The sequence below is a fragment of the Canis aureus genome, chromosome 8, assembly GCF_053574225.1.
Source record: "Canis aureus isolate CA01 chromosome 8, VMU_Caureus_v.1.0, whole genome shotgun sequence".
Taxonomy (NCBI): Eukaryota; Metazoa; Chordata; class Mammalia; order Carnivora; family Canidae; genus Canis; species Canis aureus.
Window position 1 is genome coordinate 69,108,024 of NC_135618.1, and position 15,235 is coordinate 69,123,258.

The 15,235-nt window shown below is 49.0% G+C and overlaps 1 long non-coding RNA gene across 1 annotated transcript; it reads right to left on the minus strand.

The window, feature by feature from the left end:
* Nucleotides 1-7,669: 7,669 nt before the first annotated feature.
* On the minus strand, nucleotides 7,670-9,868 carry LOC144318179 (uncharacterized). Its single transcript, XR_013383998.1, has 2 exons — nucleotides 9,483-9,868; nucleotides 7,670-7,851 (listed from the first exon to the last, which is right to left on the minus strand). It is a non-coding gene; the product is annotated as an uncharacterized LOC144318179 (long non-coding RNA).
* Nucleotides 9,869-15,235: the final 5,367 nt, after the last annotated feature.

A 15,235-nucleotide genomic window follows, 5' to 3' on the forward strand; every position in this document is an offset into this window, starting at 1 on the left:
AGGGGGAGGGGCGGCGGGCGCGGAGCCCGGGGACCGCCCAGACGTGCACCGCGGCCGTGCGCCGTGACGGGGACCGCGCGTGTCGGGGCCGGGGCCCGGGGACCCCCGGGGCAGGTCCGGGCCCAGCACGCGGCAGGCAGCCGAGAAGCACATCCAGCAGCCCTGGGGGCCTCCCGGACGTGCGCGCAAATGTACACCGCACGCTCGAAGCCCGCTCCAACCTTCCTGCGGACTTCGGATTCGATTTCTGGATGCGCCCAACGCCACCCTTGACGCAGGGGACCACGTTTGGGGGAAGCTTTTGAGGATGGAGGGTGGCGCATCGGGCCTCCAGGCAGCGACCCTAGCTTAGATGATCCTGGAGCGAACGTCACACAGTCATTCATCAAACACTAGGTATTGAGGACCCACTGTGCGCGCAACCTAGCGCAGGAAAATGTGGGAAGTGGGGCAACTGGTTTGAGATGGGGAGGACTATAGAGAAAAGCGAAACAGGAGTAAATAAAAGGTAGGTGGGACCGAGAGAGTAAAAGGTCTGGATGGCTTCCCAAATCACCGTCTTCACTCTCACTAGGAGATCTCCTGGTCGCCCGCAGCTCTGACCCCTGGGGCTGGGCCGGGGCTGCTGCTGTCTTTCCCGAGGCTGTTTCCTGTCTGGCTCCTGGGGGCCCTCGGGATGTCTGGGAGGGCTCTTCCTCTCATGGCCGCCACCGCCCCCCCACGCTATCCTATCAGTTAGAGGGGAGGGTCCGGGGAAAGCAGTGCTACTCCCACCAGCCCCCTTCTACGTCAGCGCGCCTATGGTGTGGGTAGTGGGATGGATGGGGTCGCTGCGGGATCCCGCCAGTGCAGAGCTGGAAGGAAAGGGATTATATTCAGAAATTTAAAGGAGACAGAGTCGGGAGTTCCTGAGGAGCACAGAGAGGGAAGGAGGAATCCTTGATGCTCAAGGAGGTTGGGGAAGGTAGTGGGGGGTGGAATGCCAAGCGCCTCTAACCCCCCAGAGAGCACAGCCAGGCTTGCAGTGACCTCTTGTCCCAGCGCACTTATCTCCCTGCCACAAGTGGTGCTCCCCACACCCCTGCCTTTCCTCGCTGCCTGTCTGGGTCCTGCTCCGGGGTGGGGGGTCACGGAGGGCAGGAAACAGCCGGCTTGGCTGGAGCCAGGCAGACCAGGCCACACTGGGAATCCCCTCCTCCCTCCCTGATTCAAGCCCTGTCTCCCTTCTCTTATTCAGCTTCTCCTCCAGGTTGTCCACCTCCTCGCTCAGAACAGGAACACACACACACACACACACACACACACACACACACACAGAGGCACACACACTTGTCCTCACTATGCACTCAGATTCTTTCCTTTAAAAATTATGTCTCTATCTCCCCCTGGGCTCTATGCTCAACCTCCTTTGGCCCTTGATTGCTTGAATTGTCTCATTTGATGGGAGATGCAGTTCATCCTTATGGGGTTGTGGAGGGTGGTGCATGACGGGATGGTAGAGAGAGACCCCCCAGGTGCACAGAGAAATGAGGCAGGGGGGAATGAGGGCTGATGACACAGTGGTGCAGGGGTGTAACAGCTCACTGCAGATTGGAACCCTGTATCTCTGAGAACAAGGACTCTCAGCTAGAGGGAAGAGGACAACTTTGGTAAGAAAATATCCAGTGGATCCTGTGTAATAGGGTCCTCAGCCCCCACCTCCCAGCATATAATCCAGTTCCTAAAATCTGATGCGTATGTATACCAATCAACAAAAGAATAAATAAATGGGATGCTTGACTGGCTTAGATTCTTGATCTGGAAGTCATGTGTTCAAGCCCCATGTCGGGTGTGGAGATTACTTAAATAATAAAAAAATAAAAAAGATTTTAAAAAATATTTTATTTATTCATGAGAGACACACAGAGACACAGGCACAGGAAGAAGCAGGCTCCATGCAGGGTGCCCAATGCGGGACTGAATCCTGGGACTCCAGGATCACTCCCTGGGCCGAAGGCAGGTGCCAAACCACTGAGCCACTCAGGGATCCCCAAACTTAAAAAAAAATTTAAAAAGTAAAAGAGTGAGGGACCCTGGGTGGCTCAATCAGTTAAGCATCTGCCTTCGGCTCAGGTCATGACCTCAGGGTTCTGGGATTGAGCCCTGCATCTAGCTCCCTGCTTAGCGGGGAGTCTGCTTGTCCCTCTCCTTTTGCCCCTCCCCCTGTTCTCTCTGTCTGTCTCTCAAATAAATTTTAAAAATCTTTAAAAAAAAGAACCAAAAGAATTAATAAGATAAATCCTTTATTAAGTATCTGCTATGTGCCAAGTGATCACTGTGCTAGTTTGAAGATTTGTAAAGCATGGCTCCTGGTCTCAAAGATCTATATATAATGGAGCAGAAATCCCATTAGTTCCCCTTTTCATGGAGAAGACATCTGAGATTTGCACTCCAATGCTCAGAAGTGTCTATCCTGTGGGTGTGAGGTCATTTCCTCTACCCTCCAACCACCCAGGACCACTTTCCTAGAAAAGCTAATTCAGTATCCACTGTATTACATTACATAGATGAGCAGCCATGCCACTATCTGGATGGATGCTTGTCCCATAGACCCGAACAAATTCTCAGCCCCCCCCCTTTCCTCATTATTAGAGCACTTTCACTATCCACCCACCTCGATATTAGGTGATCACCCAGTTCCCTGCCCGTGATCAGTATGCTGCAATCACTGATCCCCATGGCAGCACCTGTGTGGAGCACCACCCCCCTCCAACAGCTGTTTGGGCTTTTAGTTTTGTTTTCTTTTTAGATTTTTTAAGTAATCTGTATCCCCAATGTGGGGCTTGAATTTACAACCCCAAGATCAAAATCTCATGCTCTAGTGACAGAGCCAGCCAGGGGTCCTAGGCTTTCTTTTTGCTATCTACACCCCGACAGTTAATTTGGAGCAGAATTGGAGTTAGGACTTTTCCTATATGTAGTGAACAACAAATCATCCCCTTTCACCATAAATTACAGAAGCTGTCACTCCTCTTCCCATACTCCAGCACCCTTTTGGGCTGGCCTCACCCTGTCACATCTGGAGTTAGGTTTACTGGAAGCCCATTAGGTTTAAGCTTTTGTACCCCTCATCCACCTGGCTCCTCCCACTGCCCTGGTTAATGAGTGCCATCTATTTAAACAGTTGTTAGGTGAATCCCAGCACAGAAATGTTTGAAGTGGCCTGAAATCTGGCTCTTACACAAAAGGAATTTGGTAGAGGTTTCCACATTGTCAAGAATGAGCTGTAAAGCACAGTGAAAACTTTGAGTAATGAAAGAAAAAAATTTCAACCAGCCATACTAGAAGGAAGACAGAAATAGAAAAGTAGGGATCCCTGGGTGGCGCAGAGGTTTGGCGCCTGCCTTTGGCCCAGGGCGCGATCCTGGAGACCCGGGATCGAATCCCACGTCGGGCTCTCGGTGCATGGAGCCTGCTTCTCCCTCTGCCTGTGTCTCTGCCTCTCTCTCTCTCTCTGTGACTATCATAAATAAATAAGAAAATTAAAAAAAAAAGAAATAAAAAAGTAGGAAATATTACAAAGTCACTATCATATGAAGACGTAGTTCTGAGTACACCCCCAAGAAAAAGGTAGGACATGAATCTATTATACACGGATGTCGAGCAATTATTTACTATACCTATCCTGTTTTTCTAGATTTGACACTATTTATAGTATTTGTCACCCTAATTTTAGCAAACTGGCTGTGGTTTCTACATTTAAATAAACATTAATTTTTAAAAAGATGTTATTTATTTATTCATGAGAGACACAGAGACAGGGAGAGAGGCAGAGACACAGGCAGAGGGAGAAGCAGGCTCCACGCAAGGAGCCCGACGCGGGACTCGATCCAGGGTCTCCAGGATCACGTCCTGGGCTGAAGGCGGCGCTAAAGCGCTGAGCCACCCGGGCTGCCCATAAAAACAAAATTATGAACATAAAATTAGGTATAAAAATTACTGTTTAGAAAAAAAAAATTACTGTTTAGGGCAGCCCGGGTGGCTCAGCGCTTTAGCGCCGCCTTCAGCCCAGGACGTGATCCTGGAGACCCTGGATCGAGTCCCGCGTCGGGCTCCTTGCGTGGAGCCTGCTTCTCCCTCTGCCTGTGTCTCTGCCTCTCTCCCTGTCTCTGTGTCTCTCATGAATAAATAAATAACATCTTTTTAAAAATTACTTTGTATTTATTTTCTTAGGATGGGCTCCCCAAGGGGTACCCGAGTGGCTCAGTCAGTTAACTGTCTGCCTTCGGCTCAGGTCATGATCCCAGGGTCCTGGGATGGAGCCCCATGTTGGGCTCCCTGCTCAGTGAGGAGTCTGCTTCTCCCTCTGCTCCTTGCCCTACTCGTGCTCTTGCTTTCTCTCTTTCAAATACATAAATAAGGAAAATCTTAAAGAGAAAAGAAAGAGTTCCCCAATCATATAAACTTCAGGGCTCACAAAACCTGAATCCATTCCTTGTCTGACCGCCACAAATCTTCCTGAACTCCTCATATGTGAAGTTGTAATAGACACATATGTCAAAGATCTCATTAATTAATTAGTGATTGTATTTTGATTGTGGCTCTGAGTTTCATGAAAGCAGGTACAACATACGTTGTGCTTGCTGCTAAATCCAGTGCAGGTCTGGCCCATAATTCATACTCAGTAAATGTATATTAACTATTTATTCCTTTAAATACTTTTTTAAAAGATCTTATTTTGACAGAAAGAGAGAGAGAGCGCGCGGTGCACGCACAGGGCGAGGGGAAAGAGAAGCAGACTTCCTGCTCAGCAAGAATCTGATGTGGGGCTCCCAGGACCCTGGGATCATGACTGAACTGAAGGCAGCCACTTAACAACTGAGATGCCCAAGCACCCTTAAATCCTTATTCTTTAATTCACTTGGCAATTCTTTTTTTTTTTTTTTTAAGTTTTTATTTATGCCTGGTGGCTCAGCGGTTAAGCGTCTGCCTTTTGGCTCAGGGCATGATCCTGGAATCCCAAGATGGGATCGAGTCCCACAACGGGCTCCCTGCATGGAGTGTACTTCTCCCTCTGCCTGTGTCTCTGCCTCTCTCAATGTGTGTCTCATTCATAAATAAAATTTTAACAAAATAAAAATTTTAAAAATTTTCTTTACTTATTTGGGAGTGAGAGAGAATGAGCAGTGGGGAGGGACAGAGGGAGAGAGAAGAGAAGCAGACTCCTCACTGAGCAGGGAGCCTGACACGGGCTCGATTCCAGGACTCTGGGATCATGACCTAAGCCCAAGGCAGATGTGTAACCAACTGAGCCACCCAGACACCCAGCGATTCTTTTTAAAAATGATTTATTTATTTTAGAGAGAGAGAGTGGGCGGAAGGACAGGGGGAGAGGGAGAGAGAACCCCAAGCATACTCCCCACTAAGCAAGAGCCACACACAGGGCTCAATCTCATCACCCATGAGATCATGACCTGAGCTGAAATCACAAGTCAGACACTCAACCACCTGAGCCACCCAGGTGCTCCTCCCTTATTGAGGTTTTGCTATGGACCAGGACTGGGGATCCAAAGTCATCCTTGACAGCCCAGGGAAAGAAATAGCCATGAAACTTCAACAGAACACAGGAGGCTGGGGCACCTGGGTGGCTCAGTTGGATGAGCATCTGAGTCTTAATTTTGGCTCAGGTCATGATCTTAGGGTTGTGAGATGAGCCCCATGTCAGGCTCCGTGCTGGGCATGGAGCCTGCTTAAGATTCTCTTTCTCTGCCCCTCCCCTCCCAGTGTGTGCACTCTCTCTCTCTCAAAAAAAAAAAAAAAAAAAAAAAAGGCAGAAGGAATAGCAAATATAAGACTGTGGACATGGTGAGATTGCCCCTGAGCTGCCAGAGTTGAGGACATTAGGGTGTATATTTTAAGGACAGTGACAATGGATGAGCTGGAGAGCTGAGCAAGGACCAGTCTCTGCCATCACAGGACATTTCAGGAATGTAGGTTTGTCTTAATCACCTTGGGAACCACTGAAGGGTTTTAGGCAAAGAAGCAATCCCACTGGATTTGTATAGAAAGATCCCACTTGTGCCAATGGTTTGGGGTGCTTGGGTGGTTCAGTCCGTTAAGCGACTGCCTTTGGTTCAGGTCATGATCCCAGAGTCCTGGGATCCAGCCCTGCATCCCATCAGGCTCCCTGCTCATCGGGGAGTCTGCTCCTCCCTCTTCCTCTGCCTCCCCCTCCCCTTGTGCTCTCTCTCAAATAAAATAAATACAATTGAAAGAAAGAAAGAATAAGGGGACGTCTGGGTGGCTCAGCGGTTAAGTGTCTACCTTCGGCTCAGGGCATGATCCTGGAGTCTTGGGATCAAGTCCCACATCAGGCTCCCTACATGAATCCTGCTTCTCCCTCTGCGTCTCTGCCTCTCTTTGTGTGTCTCTCCTGAATAAATAAATAAAATCTTAAAAAAAAAAAAAAAATCCCAGGACGCCTGGGTGGCTCAGCGGTTAAGCGTCTGCCTTTGGCTCAGGGTGTGATCCTGGAGTTTCAGGATCGAGTCCCACATCGGGCTCCCTGCATGGAGCCTGCTTCTCCCTCTGCCTGTGTCTCTGCCTCTCTCTCTCTCTCATGGATAAATAAAATCTATTTTAAAAAATTCCATTTGTACAACTTCAGAGAAAAGATTGAAAGGGATCAAGACTGAAGGCAGAGAAATCACATGTAGTTCTCCAAATGACAAGAGAGAAGTGTGTGTGGGCACACTAGAGCAGCTAGGTAGGAGTGAGGGAACCAGGGGAGGAAGATACGGGCAGGCTGAATTTGAGACCATGGTGTACCATCCAGACAGCAGGTCCAGCAGACAACCAAAATTGAGCTCCATTGGTCTGGAGCTCAGGGGCAGCTTTTTGGCTGAAGATACATGTTCAGGAGTTACTAGTATTCGATGGTGATGGAGGCTGCCCAGTGTGAGGGGGGTTAGAGGAGACTATAGATCGGTAAGGCTGAGGAAAGCCTTACACTTCACCTTTTTATTTATTTATAAAAGCAAAGATTATCATATTTAATTCATCATAAGAATTCTGTTAGAGAAAAAAAAAAAAAGAATTCTGTTAGGGGCGCCTGGGTGGGTCAGATGGTTAAAAGTCTGCCATCAGTTCAGGTCATGATTTCAGGGTCCTGGGATTGAGCAGGGCGTCTCCTTCTCCTTCTCCCTCTGCTCCTCCCCCTGCACATGTGCTCAATCTCTCTTTCTCTCTCATAAATAAAATAAAAATTTTTTAAAAAGCTCTTTTTTTTTTAGATTATTTATTTGATAGAGAGGGAGAGTACAAGTAGGCAGAGTGACAGGCAGATGGAAAGGGAGAAGCAGGCCCTCCACTGAGCAGGGAGCCCAATGGGGGACTTTCAATCTTTTTTCCAAAGTTGTACAAGTGGGATTTTTAAAAAATATATTTTAATTAATTAATTAATTAATTGTTCACAAGAGACACAGAGAGAGGGGGAGAGGCAGAGACACAGGCAGAGGGATCAGGACCTGAGCCAAAGTCAGATGCTTAACTGACTGAGTAACCCAGGCACCCCAATAAAATAAAATAAAATAAAATAAAATAAAATAAAATAAGATAAAATAAAATAAATAAAATAAAATAAAAATAATAAAATAAAATAAAATAAGAACTTTGTTAGAGAGGCAGGATGCACGTTATTCTGACATCCGCTTTATTTTTAAAGATTGATTTATTTGAGGGATGCCTGGGTGGCTCTGTGGTTGAGCGTCCAGCTTTGGCTCTGTATGTGATCCTGGAGTCCCAGGATGGAGTCCCACATCAGGCTGGAGCTTGCTTCTGCCTCTGCCTGTGTCTCTGCCTCTCTCCCTGTATCTGTCATGAATAAATAAATAAAATCTTTAAAAAATATATTTATTTATTTGAGAGAGAGCTTGGGGAGGGGTAGAGGGAGGGAGAGAATCCTCAAGCTGACTCCCCCTGCTGAGCGATGCAGGGCTCCATCCCAGGACGCTGAGATCAGGACCTGGGTTGAAATCAAGAGTTAGCCACTCAACTGACTGACCCCCCCCACAGGCACCCCCTTGACATCCACTTTAAAGATGAGACAGGCTCGGGTTAAGTGACTTGCTGGGGTTAAGTGACTTGTTCAGTGCACTCAGGATACAGAGGGGCCTTCCAGCCCCGCCCCCAAGGACCTGTAGGACATTGCATGTCCTTTTCCTCCTTCATCCCTCACCCAGGCCAGCAGCCAGAAGGCATTTCCCTGCCTTGGCCCCTTTCTCCTGTGTAGGCCCTAGCTTGAAAGGGGGTGATTTCCATTCACTAGAGTTTTGCCCCCCACCCCACCCCCCCGCCCCCAATCTTGGCTCTGGTGATAGAAGGGACAGAATTGCAGGGGACTGAAACAGCTAGGACTGGGAGCAAGCTAATAGGAAGGTGGGAAGGAGACCAGCACAGCTCACAGCAGAAGCCAAGGTACCAGAACTGTACAAGTTGGAGAGAAGGGACGTAAAAGAGCTGAAACCCAGCGCTAAACAGGAGAGGTGGAGGAGTGGGAGTAGGGGAGGAGAGGTATCGGGAGGTTCATTGTCCCAGCAGGGGGAAGTCTTTTGTTTCCTCTCTTCCCTTGGCAGCCTGACAGGATATGAGGCCAAGCCCCCCCTCCATGCCAGCATCCCCCCACCCACTGGATGTGGCCCTTCCCTTACCATTGTGTCCTCGACCGGGATGGGGGCAGGGGCATTGGCTCTAGGAGGGAATGTAAGGACTATTCGTGGCTGGGGGTTAGACTACCAGAGTCCAGAAGGGACCAGAAGACCCCGGGCGGCTGGTTCGTGGTTTAGCCGAAAAAGCTTTGTGCCCGGGGAGGAGCAGGAAGGCAGGCCTGGGTGGGGCCAGCACAGAGGGTACAGGTCGGGCCAGGGGGAGGTAGGCTGGGCCCCAGAGGAGATGACGCAGGGCTTCAGGCTTTTCCCAGCCCCCACCATTCCAGCCTGGGGGCCTGAGAGCTCACCTGAACCCGTGTCTCCCCCCCCCCCCCCCCCACGCCCTCCATTCCCCAAAGTTGACATCAACCCCACCGGGGCAGTTGGCATCTGGCAGAGCGCAGCAAACTCGGATGTCCTGTCTGGGCCCTCCACCTCCACTTTGCTGGAATCCCTCCCTCCGCGGGATCCAGGAGTCTGGCCTCCCACTCTGGTCCTCCAGGAATCCTGGAATCCCCTCCCTCCTGGACCATTTTGCTCCATCAGCTGTTCCTGCAGGAAGGGAGCCCGGCTCAGACTCGCCTCTCTTCCCGAGCCTTTTGTTTGCTGGGTCTGCAGGAAATTGCAGGGGCGGTGGCCCAGGGCTCATCTGCCCCTGGGGCCTGGGGGAGGAGGTCCGGATCCACCAGACTTAATCCTGGGGAGCACGCGGCGGGGGTGGGGAGGGTGGGTCGCCAGGGAATTCCCATTGAGGGCCTGAAATCGGAGTGGGACCCCTGCGGGCTGCATTGGACGTACTCGTTCCCAAGGGGCGGTTCCAGGGTGTTCGGAGGTGCCCAGACCTGGAGGCTGGACCGACACTCTGAGGTCACTTAATAGGCTGACCCCGGAGGCTGCACGAGAGGAGAAAAACCCTCATGTTGAATCCCAGAACCTCGTCCTACACGCCTCGGATGCCGGGGATCCCGCGGCGGAGACGCAGCAAGCAGGTCACACCAAGCACCCCCGAGAATGAACGAATTCCTTTCTCCTTAAAAAATGGTGGGGAGGAGGACCCGCACGTAGCCCCAGAATTCGCGCCATCCCAGGACGCAACCGCAGAGCTAGGCTAGGCGGGGACGCTCTAGCGGGCCGGCGCCCTCTCGTTGGTTGCCCTCTCTCTGAGGCCACCCCGGGCGCAGCCATCTTCCCTTCCCGGCGGGCGGGGCGGGGCCGCTGCAGTCACGTGAGGAGCACCGCCCCCCCCCCCCCCCCCCCGCGCCCCTACCCTCCCGCCCTCTCCGAGCCGGGGAATGTAGAAGCCGCTGAGCTCCAGCGGCGAGGAAAAGCAGTTCTTGTTTCGTGGAGCTTAAGTTTCTTCTGGGACTAGGCAGTGAACGAGATAAACAACTGTATGACATAGATGGTGTCAACCCTATGGAGAAAAAAGAATATGGAAGGGGCAGGGGGTGGAGGGTGTGGGTCCGTTGAAATGGGACCGGTGGAGGAGATTTCACTAAGTCAATATTTGCGTCGAGCACACAACGGAAGCTCATGCTTTGTGGGCCACAGCGCGTTACTGGAGGAGGTTGGGGCAAGGAGATGAGGAGGGGTGAGGGTGGGATGCAGATTGGGGCTGGGCGGGGTGGGGGGGGGCGGGAGGAGTAGAGCGGCCCTGTGATGTATAGACAACCCTGGGTCCCCTCGGAGCAAAGGAAACCCTGTCAACAGTTGAACTCAGGCAACCTCAGGCAACAGGCATAAACTGTCTTCTGTAGTTGGGACTGTAGTTGAGGAATCATGAGGTAACTGTAGTCATCCTAATTACTGAGGGTTTTTGGCTTTTCCAATGAAAAAATGGGAAGCTGTTGAAGAGTTTTTCTTTCTTAAAGATTTTATTTATTTATTCATGAGAGACATAGAGAGAGAGGCAGAGACACAGGCAGAGGGAGAAGCAGGCTCCATGCAGGGACTCGATCCTGGGACTTCAGGATCACGCCCGGGGCTGAAGGCGGTGCTAAACTGCTGAGCCACCAGGGCTGCCCTGTTGGAGAGTTTTGAAAAGAGAAACATCATGAACTGATTCTTGCTTTAATAGCATCATTTTTAACATTTTATTTTATTATTTATTTGTATTTTAGAGAGGGAGAGGTGGGGAGGGGCAGAGGGGAAAGGGAGAGAGAGAATCCCAAGTAAGCTCCAAGCCTAGTGTAGCGTACCAACATGGGGCTCAGTCCCACAACCCTGAGATCATGACCTGAGCTGAAATCAAGAGTCTGAGCTTAACCAACTGAGCCACCAAGGTGCCTCAAGACTTTAAGTAATCTGGGAAGCCCTGGTGGCTCGGTGGTTTAGTGCTGCCTTCAGCCCATGTTGTGATCCTGGTGACCCAGGATCGAGTCCCGCGTTGGGCTCCCTGCATGGAGCCTGCTTCTCCCTCTGCCTGTGTCTCTGCCTCTCTCTCTCTGTGTCTGTCATGAATAAATAAATAAGCTCTTTAAAAAAAAAAAAGATTTTAGGTAATCTCACACTGATGTGGAGCTCAAACTTAACCCTGAGATCAAGAGTCACATGCTGTATTGACTGGCACCAGGCACCCCTTAATAGCATCCTTTTAACTCCTCTATTGAGGGTAGACTTCAGGGACAAAGGCAGAAGCAGGAAACCAGTTAAGGGGCTGTTGCCATAATGCAGGCAAGAGACAGTGGTAGCTTGGACTAGGGTGATAAGATGTGGTTAGACACTGACATATATATATAATATATATATATATTATATATATATAATTTATTCATGAGAGGCACACAGAGAAAGGCAGGGGCATAGGCAGAGGGAAGCAGGCTCTCTGAGGAGAACCCGATGTGGGACTTGATCCCAGGACCCCGGGATCACAACCTGAACCAAAGGCAGACACTTCACCACTGAGCCACCCAGATGCCCAGACACTGCCTATATTTTAAAAGGAGCAAAAAGAATTGCTAATGGGTTGGATGTGGGGTGCAAGAGAGGGTATTTCATGCATAACTCCAAGGTTTTTTTTACCTAAGGAAAGGAAAAGGTAGGAAGACCACCAAAGGAGTAGGTTGCAGGAGTAAGTTTAGGTGTTTGATTTTGGACATACTAACTTTGAGCTGCCTGTTTGAAGTCTGAGCAGAGATGTTAATATGTTGTTGGACATACAGTGTGGAGCTCAGATCTGGGCTGGAGATACACCCTTGGGGCACCATCATAGAGATGGTGTTTAAGACTATGAGATTGGGAGAGATCACCAAGGGAGTGGGTGTAAATGGTGAAAAGAAGTGTAAGGACTGGGGCGACCAGATGACTCAGTTGGTTGTCTGCCTTGGGCTCAGGTCATGATCCAGGGATCCTGGGATTGAGCCCTGCATCAGGCTCCCTAATCAGCGGGGTGGGATGTCTGCTTCTTCCCCTTGCTCTGCCCCTCTATCTCTCAAATAAATAAAATCTTAAAAAAAAAGAAAAAAGAAGTCTAAGGACCGATCTTCCAGTCTTCTGTGGAGCCTCCAGTCCACAGTGGCATCTTGGCTGTTTCTCCAACATCTAGGGGTGCTTCATAGTTAAGACGAGAGATGTGAAAGCAAAAGAGACTGAGAAGGAGGAAATCCATGAGTGTGGTCTCCTAGAAGACGTGCAGAAAGTGGTGGAGGAAAAAGTAGTAATGCAGGCATTCTTCAAAGATATCACAGGTTTAGTTCCAGACTACCACGATAAAGTGAATATTGCAATAAAACCTGTCAAATGAATTTTTTGGTTCCCACTGCACATAAAAGTCATGTATACACTGTACTATAGTCTATTTTTTATTTTTTATTTTTATTTTTTAAAGATTTTATTTATTCATGAGAGACACACAGAGAGAGGCAGAGACACAGGCAGAGGGAGAAGCAGGCTCCACACAGGGAGCCCGATGTGGGACTCGATCCCAGGACTCCAACATGACGCCCCGGGCTGAAGGCAGGCACCAAACCGCTGAGCCACCCAGAGATCCTCTCTATTTTTTTTTTAAGATTTTATTTATTTATTCATGAGAGACACAGAGAGAGGCAGAGACACAGGTAGAGAGAGAAACAGGCTCCATGCAGGGAGCCCGATGTGGGACTCGATCCCAGGACTCCAGGATCATGTCCTGGGCTGAAGACAGATGCTCAACCGCTGAGCCACTCAGGCATCCCTATAGTCTATTAAGTGTACAACATCATTATGTCTAAAAACCATATACATACCTTTATCAAAAAATACTTTATTGTTTAAAAATGCTAACTACCTGGGATGCCTGGGTGGTTCAGTCGGTTAAGTATCTGACTTCAGCTCAGGTCATGATTTCGGGATTCTGGGATCTAGACTAGGTCAGTCTCCAGGCTCAGCAGGGAATCTGCTTCTTCTTTGCCCTTGCTCCCCCCCACCCCCGCCTTGTGCATCCTCTCTTCCTCCCCTCAAATAAATAAAATCTTTAAAAAAAATGCTAACCATCTGGGCTTTCAGTGAGTTTTAATCACTAATCACAGATCACCATAACAAATATAAAAATGGAAAAGTTTGAAATACTGCGAGAATTATCAATATGTGACAAACACAAAGTGAGCAGATACTGTTGGGAAAAATGGTGCCAATAGACTTGCTCAATGCAGGGCTGCCACAAACCTTCAATGTATTAAAACAAAAAAAAGCAGTATCTGTGAAATGCAATCAAGTTAAGGGCATTAAAATACATCACATGATGTTGGTTTAGTAAAGTGAGGACTAAACATCAACCCTTGGATTGACTGAATGGAAGTCACTGGTGACTTGATGAGAAGTTTCATTTTTGCTGAGAGGCAAAAGCCTAAGTGTAGTTACTTAAGAAAGAAATGAGAGGAGGACTGGAAACAGCTAGTATACACAACTAGTATAAGAAATTTTGCTATAAAAAAAAAAAAAGAAGTTTTGCTATAGGGACACCTGGGTGGCTCAGTGGTTAAGTGTCTGCCTTCAGCTCAGGGCATGATCCCGGAGTCCTGGGATCAATTCCTGCATCAGGCTCCCCACCGGCAGCCTGCTTTTCCCTCTGCCTGTGTCTCTGCCTCTCTCTCTGTGTCTCTCATAAATAAATAAATAAAATATTAAAATGAAGTTTTGCTATAAAGAACCACAAAGAGGGCAGCCTGGGTGGCTCAGCGGTTTAGTGCCACCTTCAGCCCAGGGCCTGATCCTGGAGACCGGGGATCGAGTCCCACGTTGAGCTCCCTGCATGGAGCCTGCTTCTCCCTCTGCCTATGTCTCTGCCTCTCTCTCTGTGTGTGTCTCTCATGAATAAATAAATAAAATCTTAAAAAAAAAAAAAAGAACCACAAAGAGGGGCACCTAGGTGGCTTGGTGGGTTAAGTATCCAACTCTTTTTTTTTTTTTTTTTTTTAGTATCCAACTCTTTACTTCAGCTCAGGTTATGATCTCAGGATTGTGAGATAAAGCCCTGGGTCAGGTTCCACAAGGAGCCTGTGTAAGATTTATTCTCTCTCTTTTCCTCCCTCCCTCCACTGGGTTCCTGATTGCTCACGCTCTCTCTCAAAACAAAGAAATGAAGCAATAATGGGAGGAATATAGTGTATTCAAAAAATCTTTTATTTTTTCCTCCTTTTTAAGACAAGGAGGGGGAAAAGCATGTTTGTATTCTGATGGTAATGATCCAATGAAAAAGGAAAACCAGATGAAATGCGAAGTATTAGCAGGTTGGCCTTAGCTGGGAGCATGGTCAATTCATCACTAATAAGAAGAGGGCACAACCAACAGTAGGTGGGGGGATAGGAGCTTTTAGTTCCTTCTGATGGTTTCTGTTTTCTCACAGAATTGGGAAGTGAGATGGTGGGCTGAGAGTGAGAAGGAAACACAGAGGGTTGAACAGAGAGGTGAGAATTTCGGTCATCTAGGAGTGCAGGAGAGTGAATGGATTAGAGAAATCTCTGAATGCTGGACAGCATTAGGGCCTACTTGAGGTTCGTAAATTTGAGAGGAGCTCCTGTAGGTGGGTGTTTTCTTCAGCCACATTTAGCTGCTTTGGGCTGGCTAAGGGTAGACCAGGAGTTGCATTTACCGGGGCTGTGGTTCTGTCAGGAGGCTAATAAAGTGAGAGAGGGACAAGGGAGTGCTTTTCACTGACTGTGAACTTTAAGCTGGGTAAGAAGGGAAGTGAGGGCAGCTTGTGTGGCTCAGCGGTTTAGCGCCGCCTTCAGCCCAGAGTCCCATGTTGGGCTCCCTGCACGGAACCTGCTTCTCCCTCTGCCTGTGTTTCTGCCTCTGTCTGTGTCTCTCATGAACAAATAAAATCTTTTTTTAAAAAAGAAATCTATAGAAGGGAAGTGAGTGGGGGACAGTGGAAAGAGGGCAGATCAATGGATTGGGATCCAGTTCGGTGGAGGATTGTTGGGGTCAGGGCGACTTTCCTTGACCAAACTTCAGTGAGGCTTCTCTGAGCCCTCTTTGGACTTGGCCTCAACCTTGGCCCACATCCTTGTTGGGCCTGCCTAGCCCGGTTTAGGGAGAACTTTCCCTACCCTTGATATCTGATCACCCTGGCC